The following is a 13,011-nucleotide window of genomic DNA, read 5'->3' on the forward strand; positions in this document are numbered from 1 at the left end:
CAAGTCAAAAAGGGGGTTCATTCGAAAAGTGCAGGTGCAAATAAAACCAACAGCTCATTCGGGGGGCAGTGCTACATATATATAACATAAATAGTCCAATAAAAAACAATGGAATAATGAACTAATGCTTTCAAAATGCAGTATTATTAAAGTGCAGTGCCTTGGGCAAATAATGGCATATCACCCAGAACAGGGATCATATAGTTCAAGTTGGTAGGAACCTGAATTCTGTCTCCAAATAGTCCTGCAACAATATCACTCTTTTCGCGCGATAGCGTAATTTCCTGTCATCGCGTTTGGAGAATCTACCTTTGAAACCATTGTGTCCAGTACAGCCAGTACAGCTACTGTTTTAATCATATTTTCATCTAAGTGCATTACCTTGCACTATTAAATCCTGGTAAAAAAGGTTTTACACTATTGTGGCGTTTGTCTCTCATTTGGGGTATATGACCTGATGTCATGGTTGGAGTAAAAGAAACCTGATGTTTTCCCCAGTGATGGTTTGAAGTTTCTGTTGAGCGGACCTCCTTACAGACGTGGAGTTTTTCCAGACATACAAGCCTACGTTGATCCCCCGTAATAGGTGGTCAACACTTTTTTACATTCCCATTAGGATAAGAGACCCTGGAGACCGGGAACCAGCACAGTGACCCCCTGGATGTTTGAGAAGATCCTTAGCCACTGCCTGAACAGCCATTGATGCACTACTAGACCCATGTGAGGTAAGGCGCTGGCACCACTGGGGGAGGATTGTATTAAGCTACATGTGGTTTCTCTACATTCCAAAGTGGACTGCTTAATTTGCCCTGTGTTGGACTCCTACACCTGTTCTGTTCCCCCTCACTCCGATTTGGCTTTATAGGAAAAGAGTGATATTGTTGCAGGACTATTTGGAGACAGAATTCTGGTTCCTACCAACTTGAACTATATGATCCCCGTTCTGGGTGATATGCCATTATTTGCACAAGGCACCGCACTTTAATAATAGTACATTTTGAGAGCATTAGTATTTATTTTATTTTTTCTCCTATTAGGATTTATTGCACTTTACTCATATTCATTTAGATCACGTGTTGTGTGAATATTATTATTACTTTTTGAACATTACTTATCACTGTTTATGGATATGATAGAGAGTTTAGTGTGTCGTAGTATAACAATTTGAGCTGCTGCTAATAGGGTGGTTTTTTGAATAGCTTCTTTACTGTTTATGGATATGTTTATCCCCTGTTGATATTTGGTTAGATATAATTTATTCAAAGTTTACTATATTGGTTTAATCAGCGCTACTTCACTTTATATACACAATAAACCTTGGTCTACACTACTAACAAGACTGAACCTTGGGGTACACCACTAGTACCACTGATTCTTGGGGCACCCCAGTAATAACACTGAACCTTGGGGCACACCACAAGTAACACTGATTCTTGGGGCACCCCAATAATAATACTGAACCTTGGGGCACACCACAAGTAACAGTGATTCTTGGGGTACAGCACTAACAACACTGATCTTTGGGGTACCCAACTTATAACTCTGAACCTTGATGTACCCCACTAATAATACTAAACTTGTGCTCTTCCTTTTATAATGAGGATGCTGGCTAATGGAAAGACCCCTTTTGGCCATTCTGAGCCTGCTGACCATAGTGGAAATGCCATGCCTGTGCAAATCTGTACAAATCTGTGCAAAAGTTTTCCGGGATCAAGAGTCACAAAACCTTCAGAAATTAGCTCAAACCCATAGTATTGGTGAATCTGTATCTCATCTATAGTAGGCATCTTTAAATATATACTGTATATACACAGAACAAGACCGTGTTCACACTGAGATGTTTCTCAGAGCAGCAGTTCCTATGAACTCCACAAGATGGCGATCTTACTTCTACCCAGACAGGAAGTTTCTATGGAAGGCAGGAAGTGATGTCAGGTACAGACAGGAAGTAATGATAAGTATAAATAGGAAGTTCCGGGTGAGAGGTGAGGCGGGAGGAAGTAGAGAGAAGACGGTTTGGGAAGTGGAAGTAGAGAGAAGACGGTTTGGGAAGTGGAAGTAGAGAGAAGACGGTTCGGGAAGTGGCAGCAGAGGAGGTAATAAGATCTTATTTTGTATTTACACCCAGTAACCCCCCGTCATGTCCGTCCTCTTCCTCCATAGTCACTGTGATGTCTTTTATCTCCAGCAGATGATGATACACACATATATAGTGTGGAAACCTAGATTAACCCCTTCAGGGGCAGAACATTTCCCCACAGGGCCGGAACATTCTCTTCATTTTAGAGAGGTTTCACCTTCTCACCTTAGCCATCTCTTGTAACGAGGGATGAGCTTCAGATTTGGGTTGGACTGAAATTTGACCCCAATTTCCAGGATTTGAATCTTGGGTGAATTTGTGGTCTCTTAAAGTAGACCTTCATCCAGTTTTTCCCCCTTTTTAAAAAAAAAAAAAATTATCTTCCCCCAGAACCCCTTTTACACAATCACATGTAGCGCACTACTCCCTTGCCCCTCCCTTGCTACTCCCTTGCCAATGCCCCTCTGAAAGACATCTGGTACTGATGAAATGCTGGAAGCCCCAGGCCTCACCTGCCTCTCGCCTCCTGTGATTTCTTCCCAGGCCAGCTTCCAAGTCCAGGCGACCCCGGTCTACTCAAGTTGGTTAGCAGCTACTTCCAGCTTCTTGCATGGTGAACCTTCCAGCTCTGGGGTCTCTGAACCCCCAGGCTTTCCAGTTCGAGTTCCTTGGCTTTCCAGCGCTGGGGTCTCTGCACACCCCAGGCCTTCCAGCCCTGCTCCTGTGGGTTACTTTTTGCAGCCTTTCTGGATCTTCTCTAGTCCCATCTCCCCCCAGGAAGCGTGTGACCTCAGTATATACGTCTGTCCTGCCCCTGCCCATACAATTTAATGATTGGGCCAGAGCCATATACACTGCCTGCTCTTCAGTCCCTGCCCTGCCCTGCCTTCCTTCCAGAACATTATCCTGGACAAGCAAGAGAGGTCTTCCAGGTTGAAGAACAGGTGGTCACACCCCCCCTCTATTCTACTGCTCCTCCCAAACCCGGATCAAACCCACCAGGCCTAAACAAGAAACAGTAAGGCACTGGTAACTTCTCCTCCTAACATTAACCTGTTCGCACACCTAAAGGTGGTGGGCACTACACACAGATTTAATTTTTTGTAGAATTACTTTTTTGTGTAGCTGGCCAGGATTTTCATACTTCTCACCTAGGTGATAATGATGTAGTTCCAGCCACTAGTTATGGACGAACTTCTGACGGGACGTTTTGCGAACGCGGCCAAAAGTTTGCGAACCGCAAGGTTCACGGCAGACCCCATTGACTTTATTGGCAGGCGAACCTTAAAAACCTCCAGGTCATATTTTCAGCCACAAAATACTTACTAGCTGTGCACACATAATCCCACAACATGGACACTGACGTAACAAAAGTATTAAGTGAATCTGGGATCGACAACGACAAGCATTCTTTTTTTATCTGTGAAATTTTGACAATTCAGGAGCGCATGAAGGCCATGGAGGAGAGGCAAGGTCAGGCCAGGGCGCAGGAAATGATCAGTGCCACAGTCAGGGCAGCGCAGTCCTGTGCCAGTGTCCCAGTGTGCCAACCTGTGCTTGAGCCCCTCCCTCTGCCCAGCCCTTACCCCCACCTATGCAGGGCTCCACTGCGGTGGTTCGGAGGTGCCAGTCCAGTGCTGATCCTCAGCCATTGTGCTGGCACTGCCTGCTGATTGGCTTCTCCGCTGCTATCTCCCTCACTGTCTGAAACCAGCACCGCGATAGAAACTGACACCAGCACCATGATAGAGAGCACTGACACCACACCAGCACCATGATAGAGAGAGCACTGACACCACACCAGCACCGAGATAGAGAGCCATATATATACCTATACCAGCAACTCGCTACGGGACCAAAAAATATGACACCGCTCAACCTCTTCAAACAGGAGGGTACGGGCATATAGTACGGTGTGCTTTTTTTGTACAAGGAAGTGAGCCAAGGGTAGAAAAAAGGTCCGTGTGCTAGATTAAATAAATTGTTTATAGAGTTATGCATATACATGGTCTACTGGTCACATGTGTTGAATTCCTCCAAGACCTATGCCTCATTCATTTTTATAAATGTGAGGTAGTCAACACTGTCGCGAGCTAGGCGAGTGCGCTTATCGGTCACGATTCCCCCCTGCTGCGCTGAACGTCCTTTTTCGGACAGGCCACTGGACGAGGGGCAAGCCAACAGTTCGATTGCAAATTGGGCAAGCTCTGGCCAGAGGTCAAGCCTGCTCACCCAGTAGTCCAGGGGTTCATCACTTCTCAGAGCGTCCACATCGGCCGTTAACCCGATGTAGTCGGACACCTGTCGGTCTAGGCGTTCCCTGATGCTGGATCCGGATGAGACCTGTCGATGGGTCGGCTGAAAGAATGATCTCATATCAGAAGTCACCAACACATCTTCAAACTGCCCTCTTCTTGCAGGCGCTGTTGGATTGGTACCCGCAACTCCTTCTCTGGGAATGGGAATTCCTCCTCTGCCAGCGCACGCAAAAGCAGAATGCAGCATTTCTCGAAGAAAGGTCTGGAAGTGCTCCATTCTGACAGCCCTCTGTGATGGTGGTAACATTTCCTCCATTATGTGTTTGTACCGGGGGTCTAAGTACGTTGCCACCCAGTACTGGTCCTTGACCTTTATGCTTTTTATACAGGGCTCCCTGTTAAAACACTGGAGCATGAAGGCCCCCATTTGCACTAAACTGGAAGCGGTGTGGTGGCCTGGCTTCGCTCATCATCAGGATAATGTCGTCCTCCTCGTTCTCCTCTCCCCATCCACGGACAACAGGGATCCCAGAAAGGTTTAAAGCGTGCTCTTCTTGCTCCTCCTCATCTGCCCCGGCACCATCCTCCTCTGACTCCTCTATAGACTTCTGTTGTTGACTTGTCTCAGAGTAGGCCCCCCCTGGGAATTCATCCAGCATTGCGACTTCCTCATCTTCCTGCTCCTGCTCCTGCTCCTCCACGGCTTGATCAATGACACAACGCAATGCACGCTCCATAAAGAAGGCATAAGGTACAATGTCACTGATGGCACCATGGCTGCGACTGACCAGTTTGGTGATCTCATCAAATGGCTGCATGCGTCGCGCATGAGCAGCCACTGGCGCGGTGAAAAAAAAACAAGCTCCCCAGAACCTGTTCTGCCGCAGAGTTCGTACAGGTAGTTGTTAGGCTGCTCCAGCAGAAACGTGCAGTTATCAAGCATATAGAAGGTTGAGTTCCATCACGTCGGGCAATCACAAATATGACGTCTGACCGGAAGATTGTGTCGCCGCTGAATGTCAGCAAGGCGAGCCATGGCCATGTAAGATCTTCTGAAATGGGCCGAGATTTTCCTTGCCTGCCGCAAGATGTCCTGGGCCCCAGGGTATTTGACAACGAATCGCTGCATGACCAAGTTTAAGACGTGTGCCATGCATGGCACATGTGTAATTTTGCCCTGTTTCAATGCGCTAAGCAGATTGGCACCGTTGTCACACACCACTTTACCAACTGTCAAATTGAGCGGTGTTAGCCACTGATCTGCCTGTGAATGCAAACCTGAAAGGGGTGCAGGGGCAGTGTGGCTCTTAACTTCCAGGCACAACAGACGCAGCACAGCATGGCAACGTCTCACCTGGCATGTCGAATAGGTTCTGGGGATCTTGGGCGGCGCAGCGGAAGAGACGCTAGCAGCGGAAAAGGAGAAGTCAGCCAAGGAGGAGAGGGAGGAGGAGAAGAGCCAGGCCTGCATGCAATCCGTGACGGTAAAACCAAATCTACTCGGGTGCCATGGGTTACATGCTTGCCGGCCGTCAGTAGGTTCACCCAGTGGGAAGTAAAAGTTATATACCTTCCCTGCCCATGTTTGCTAGACCACGTGTCTGTGGTCAGATTTATCTTGACACCGACACTGTGTTCCAGAGATACATTCACTTGCCGCTGAACATGGCCATATAGCTCTGGGATGCCCTTCTGTGAGAAATACTTCCTTCCTGGGACCGTCAACCGTTGGGCAAGAGGGTTATCCGGCGTCATCTGTTTTTTATTTTTTTTTGCGCTCGAACATTTGGCCCACGGAAGCCTGCCTTTTTTCCAGAAAAACGTGAGGATGGCATGATGGAAGGTGGAGTGGAGGACAACTGTGAGGAGAGAGGAGAAGAAGTAGAAGAGGAGGCTGGACGGTGAGAGCCTGGAGTGTGGGTTCCGTTGCTCCTACTGGGCTCGGTGATGGCAGCTCATGTGCCTTCTTAAAGCGGTCGTCCCTAGGTGAGTGTTGGGCTTACCGCGACTTATGCGTTGACTGCAAAGGCTGCAGATGGCAACACCTATTGTCAGCAGCGGACACGTTAAAAAAAGCCCACACTGCGGAGCCATGTGCCGGCGTCCTGGGAGCGCCAGATGTGACCTTACATGGTTGATGCCTCGCTCCTGATACATTAGCAGTTTGGTTTGTCCCTCCTGTGCAATGTAAGTTCCGCCTGCTTCTCCTCCCTATCTGCTGGTCCATATCTCCCTCTGAACTCCGCTCCTCTTCCTCTCTTGTGGGCACCCACGTGACATCAATAGACACGTCATCATCAACGTCACCTTCCCCACCGCTATAATTAGAGATCTCGGAGTAGGCAGCATCACCGGGGACCAACCTCCTCCTTGGGCTGATCTGGGTACTGTCGTCAGACTCCTGAGTGGTGGTTGTTGCTACCTCCTCTTCCTGATCAATTGCCAAGAGTGGCTGCGCATTGGCAATGTCTTGTGATGGATCGGAAAATAATTCCTGTGACTCAAGCAGATTGTATATGGTGGTGGTGGTGGTGTTGTTGGTGGTAGTGTCTTTGGGGGTGCACACAGCAGAGAGTGAAGAAGAGGGTGTAGATCGAGAGGATGAGGAGGGTGCAGAAGAGTAAGGCTGAGTGAGCCACTCAACCAAGTCTGGTGTGTCCTTTGATGTAATTGAACGCACCTTCTGCAATTTCCCACTTTGGCTCAAGCCTGTTGCTCCTGCCCTACCCCTACCACCCCTGCGGAAGGGCCTGCCTCTTCCTCTGCCTGTCATTTTTTAAATGACCCTGTGACAAAAGTCTCTAGAGAAGTGCAGTATATGTGGAAGCCCTTGTACACACGGTCGGAGATTCCGACAACCAAATCCGTCTGAGTAATTCCGACGGATTAATTCCGGAAGAGGTCCGGAAGTGATGTTGCATACACACGGTCGGACTAAATTGTCGGAAAATCCGATTTTACATAACGTGATGCCGTTATTTCGTTACGACGGGACTACATTCAGGCTAGTAGCCAATAGCTTTGGTCTAGGAATTTGATCTGAGCATGCGTGGCACTTTGTCCGTCGGAGTAGGCTACACATGATCGGAGTATGTCTGATAGGAGCATTTTGTCGGAAAATTTTACCGGCAAGTTGGAAAACTTGGTCCGTCGGATATTCCGACGGAAACAGTCCGATGCAGACCACACACAGTCAGAATATCCGACAAAACGGTCCAATGGGACACATTCCGTCGCAATCTCCGACCGTGTGTACAAGGGCGAAGAAGGTATATAACACCCCACTTCAATCTGTTGTTTTGGGGGGCCACTGGTCTATCACACCAGTTATAATACTTTTTTTTTTTTTTTTTTTTTTATTGCGTTTGTCACTCTTTGTAGTATCGCTGCAGAACCGCTCGGCAGTCACAATGCTGCACAGTGGAAATGCACTATACTATGCTTTCTATATGTATTTTATATGTGTATTACACCCCTATATACTGCACACCAAATAGTACGCCTATACCAGTCCTTAAAAGGACCTTTGTGGACCTAGTAGTAGCTAGTGAATTGCAGACTGTACCTGCTCCAAAAAACAAACTGTTCCTCCCTACACTGAGAAACAACAGCTGCAGAATCGGTCAGCAGCACTGCATGCAGTGCACTATAATATGCTTTCTATATTTGAAAGAAAGTATATTGTACGTGTACAACCCTATATACTGCACACCTATAAAAGGACCTTTATGGACCTAGTAGCTAGTGATTTGCAGACTGCCCCTGCGCCAAACACCAAACTGTCCCTCAGTCCTTACACTGATAAAAGACAGCTGCAGAATCGTGCAGCACAGCAGTGCACCATAATATACTTTCTATATTTGAAAGAAAGTATATTATAGGTGTATTACAACCCTATATACTGTACAACTATATCAGTCCTTAAAAATACTTTTGTGGACCTAATAGTAATAGCTAATTAGCTAGCTAGTGATTAGACTGACTGTCCCTGCTCCACACAGCGTCCTTTCCCTACAATGACAAAAGACAGAATGTAAAATGGCCGCCAGATCAGGTCTATTTATAAGGTAGGGGGTATGTCCAATTGTCCATGTGCTGAAATGTCTCAATTGGCTGTCCTGTACCCCATGATGGATGTGTCATGAGTCAAAGTTCTTCACAATGTAAACAAATATGGCGGCCGCGAACAGCGCCAGAAGTCCGTCGGTTTGGTGAATCGCAAACGAGCAAAATTCGCCGCGAACCAACCGCCGGGCGAACCACAAGGCCATCTCTACCAGCCACCCACGGCCTCTTGTGATTATCACATCATGGCTCTCAGGAGGCTTCAGGGATATTTACTCCAAACTGCACATGCGCACTTACTGCTATAGCCAGCTATAGATGAGGGCGGTGGCGAGTTTTTTCAGTGTGTGATATTGGGGAGGAGGGGCTGCAGGGACAGACAAGTGGCCCCTGATGACGTCATAAAAGAAGATGGTGGTGCAGGAATCGGTGTGCTGTGGGGGTTGTGCAGATCACTGCAGGGCAGCACTAGATGCACTGCGGTAGAGGAGTATGCTGTTTCAGTTTGACGCAGCAAACTAGATAAGAGGGGTGGGGAGGATAATTTCACTTTAATTTTGGTGCACTACAGACAAGAAGTTGAGTGGAAGCAAAATAAGCCCCATAGTGAGTTCCATTATTGGAGTCAGTAAGATAAAATGTCCTGTGCAGGATTTAACTCTGGTCAGCAGCTTCACATCAGCCAATATTGGTGTGTGAGGGGAGGGGGCTGGATAAACCCCATCTGACATCAGGCAATAATGAACTAGGAGGTGGATAACTCTGCGAGGGGATTCACTATCATCACTATTTTCTGTCACTGGTACACTGTTCAGTAGCATCGGAAGGGGGGCGACTGGGGCTATAGACCTTGGATTTAGTCTTTATAATGGCAATTATTAGCCCCGAGACCCAAGGCCTGGGTTTGGCCGGGAATTGTGGTCTATTGGCCACCTGCCGCTGGGCTGCCTCCTCTGAAGGGAAGGGGGGTGGCGAGAACCGTGGTTAACAGAGCAGGAATCTCCATCTCCCGCTTACCCAGTGCAGCCTAGTGACACACAAGGTCCCCCCCCTCCTGGACCGGCTGAGCCGTCCATCATAAGAGCTGACACGGTCCAGGAGGCGGGACTTAGTGTGACACTGAACTTGCTGGGTAAGTGGAAGATCCCCGGGGCCCAATCTGTATAAACCGGCTGGGTGGCTTTCCTCTACAGATGCCTGGGCACAGCCAGGTAAGGCTGAGCTGATGGGATTGGGCTGGGCACTGATCATGAGGCTGCATTAATGGGTACTGATGGTTGGGTATTGTTGAGGTTGCATTAATGGGTACAGATGGCTGGGCACTGATGAGGCTGCATTGATGGGCCAGGTGGGGCTGCATTGATGGGCATTGCCAATGCCCTTACACTCTCCTGAACCCAGCCCTCAGTGTATTATGATGTCCTGAACCCAGCGCTCTGTGTATTACGCTCTCCAGAACTTCGGCCCTTCTCTACGGCTTTCGGCCGCCTTCGGCCCTTCTTGGCGGCTACCGGCCGCCTTCGAGAACGGCCAAAGGCAGCTGAGAACTACCGAGTGCCGCCGAGATACACAGGACATCTCGGCGGCGCCATTTTTAAAAATAAAAGCTGAAAATGACACTGACAAGGGGACAAGGCTGCAACGATGGACAAGGCTGCATGGCAAAGCTGCATATGACACTGACAAGGGTGCATTGATGGACAAGGCTGCAAATGACACTGACAAGGCTTCAGATGGACACTGATAAGGCTGCATTGATGGGCATTTAAATCGAAGTCTTTTTTTTTTCCCTTCAACTTTCCTCCTAAACTTGGGGCGTGTGTTATACGCTGGCGCGTGTTATACGCCGGTAAATACAGTACTCTCTCCTGAACCCAGCACTCTGTGTGTTACGCTCTTCAGAACCCAGCACTCTGTGTGTTACGCTCTTCAGAACCCAGCACTCTGTGTGTTGCGCTCTTCAGAACCCAGCACTCTGTGTGTTGCGCTCTTCAGAACCCAGCACTCTGTGTGTTGCGCTCTTCAGAACCCAGCACTCTGTGTGTTGCGCTCTTCAGAACCCAGCACTCTGTGTGTTGCGCTCTTCAGAACCCAGCGATATGTGTATTACTCTCTCCTGAACCCAGTACTCTGTGTATTACTCTCTCCTGAACCCTGCATTCCGCATGCGCCACCTGGGCTTGGTGGCAGGATTAATAACGAACACCACGGGCAGTCCTAAAGAAAGACAGACAGATATTCAGCTTCTGTAGTGTTATGTTAGGTCTGCACAGCTGTGCCTTTCAACCTCACCTCAGGGCGCGCCACTCATGCTGATGCAGGGCTCTTATGGAAGCCTGGGACTTCCTTAGCATTGGGCCTGTGCCTCTGCACCCTTTCACTTTCACCTCAGGTTGCACATTGAAGCACAGCCCTTAAGGCCCACCAAGATCCTCAAGTCATGGGAGGAGAGGATGGATAATCTCACCCCAGATTACAAGAGGGGGTCTGAGATGAGCTAGTAAGTTATAGCATCTACAAAATAGGAGATAGATTTAGCAATTTATTTATTTTTTTCTTTATAGCGGGTCTACGACATTGCGACAGACAAATCTGACCCCAAGTGACACTTTTTGGGGACCAGTGACACCAATACAGTGATCCGTGCTAAAAAAAGGCATCAATGAATGTATAAATGACACTGGCAGGAAAGGGGTTAACACTACGGGGCGATCAAAGGGTTAACTGTGTTCCCTCAGTGTGTGTTCTAACTGTATGGGGGATGTGCTCACTGGGACAACATACATCGCTGTTCCTGATCACTAATGTCCCCTGTCAGAATGGGGATCCGCCTTGTTTAACCGCTTCCCAACCAGCGCACGACGATGTACGTTGGCAGAATGGCACGGACAGGCAAATTGGTGTACAGGTACATCCCTTTAAAATTGCCGGCGTGCCATCGGGTCCTTCGGACTTGATCGCTGCGGGGATACCCGTGATCGTCTCACGGGGTGGAAGAACAGGGAGATGCCGATGTAAACAGCATGACCCCGTTCTGCCTAGCAACAAGTGACACTGATCTCTGCTCCCTGTGATTGGAGCAGAGGTCAGTGATGTGTAAATCACAGCCACGCCCCCCCACAGTTGAAACGCGCCCCTAGGACACACTTAACCCCTACACTGCCACCTCCTGGTTAACCCCTTCACTGCCAGTGTCATTTACACAGGAATCGGTGCATTTGTGTAGCACTGAATGCTGTATGACAATGGTCCCAAAAATGGTCCCAAAAATGTGTCAAAAATGTCCGATGTGTCTGCCATAATGTTGCAGTCACAATAAAAATCAATTTTCGCCGCCATTACTAGTAAAAAAAAAATTATTAATAAAAATGCCATAAAACTATCCCCTATTTTGTAAGCGCTATAACTTTTGCGCCAACCAATCAATAATCGCTTATTGTGATTTATTTTATTTTTTTTACCAAAAATATGTAGAAGAATACGTATTGGCCTAAACTGAGGGGAAAAAAAATGTTTTTTATATATTTTTGTGGGATGTTTATTATAGCAAAAAGTAAAAAAAAAAAGCGTTTTTTTTTTATTTCATTTTTTTATTGTTTGTTTTTTCAAAATTGACGCATTTTTTAGCGCAAAAAATAAAAACCGCAGAGGTGATCAAATACCACCAAAAGAAAGCTCTATTTGTGAGGGAAAAAAGGACGTCAATTTTGTTTGGGAGCCACGTCGCACGACCGCGCAATTGTCAGTTAAAGCGACACAGTGCCGAATCGCAAAAAGTGCTCTGGTCTTAAGCCAGCAAAATGGTCCGGGGCTTAAGTGGTTACATAGGCAGATCCCCATTCTGCCTCTCTGTGGAGCGATCGCGGGAGGCCGGCTGACATCGAGACCACAGTATCCATGCATAAGTACATTGTTTCGCGCAGCCGAGCCACCCTGTTGCAGTATATATGCAGTGGGTGGTCCAGAAGAGGTTACATACAATCTGCTATACTCCAAGGTGGCCTTTCTCAACCGTCTCAACACAGAGGAACCCTTGAAATAGCATTCCGTTCTCAGGGAACCCCTGCTAAAAATGATTATATCTACAACTCATGATACATTAGCGTAATGGTCCGTAGGAAGAATGGTCCTTACACTTGTGGTCATTGGGAAGAATTGCTATTGAAAAAGATCAATGGTGTCAATGGGAACTTATCTCAGAGGCAGAGACTGCTCATTGCTGAAGGAACCTCTGGAGGAACCCTGGTTGAGAAACCTTGCTCTAAGGGTTGAGGAGCAGCCTACCGAATTCCACGCTCTTCTGGGATTACTCAAGCTATCTTTCAAGCTATCACTGTGTTTATCACACACCTCAGACACACGACTTGGGGTAGCATGCCACCCAAATGCAGTTTGTCAGCTGACTGGGCTGCTAGGGAACCAAACACGCATCCCAGCCTGGCAGATCTGAAAAGGTACACATGCACTGACATTAATCTGCATGCCATCTGCAGACACCTGATTAGCAACGATTACCAATGAGCATTGCTACATGACTAGAGTATCCCAGATAACTTCCTTCTAACTGTTAAGCCGCGTACACACGGGCGGACTGTCTGGCCAACTAAG

General features: G+C 47.8%; 1 protein-coding gene across 1 annotated transcript in view; it reads left to right on the top strand.

Annotated features, from left to right (window-relative positions):
• The first annotated feature begins 1,991 nt into the window (after window positions 1-1,991).
• The window catches only part of LOC143989427 (uncharacterized), a 30,366-nt gene continuing 19,346 nt past the window's right edge, over window positions 1,992-13,011 (top strand). The window contains exon 1 of the mRNA XM_077489552.1: window positions 1,992-2,096. The gene's annotated coding sequence lies outside the window, so the exon portion shown is untranslated. The remainder of the gene's footprint in view (window positions 2,097-13,011) is intronic.

Source organism: Lithobates pipiens, unplaced genomic scaffold (assembly GCF_037356315.1).
Source record: "Lithobates pipiens isolate NorthernLeopardFrog02 unplaced genomic scaffold, aLitPip1_a1.2 Scaffold_18, whole genome shotgun sequence".
Taxonomy (NCBI): domain Eukaryota; kingdom Metazoa; phylum Chordata; class Amphibia; order Anura; family Ranidae; genus Lithobates; species Lithobates pipiens.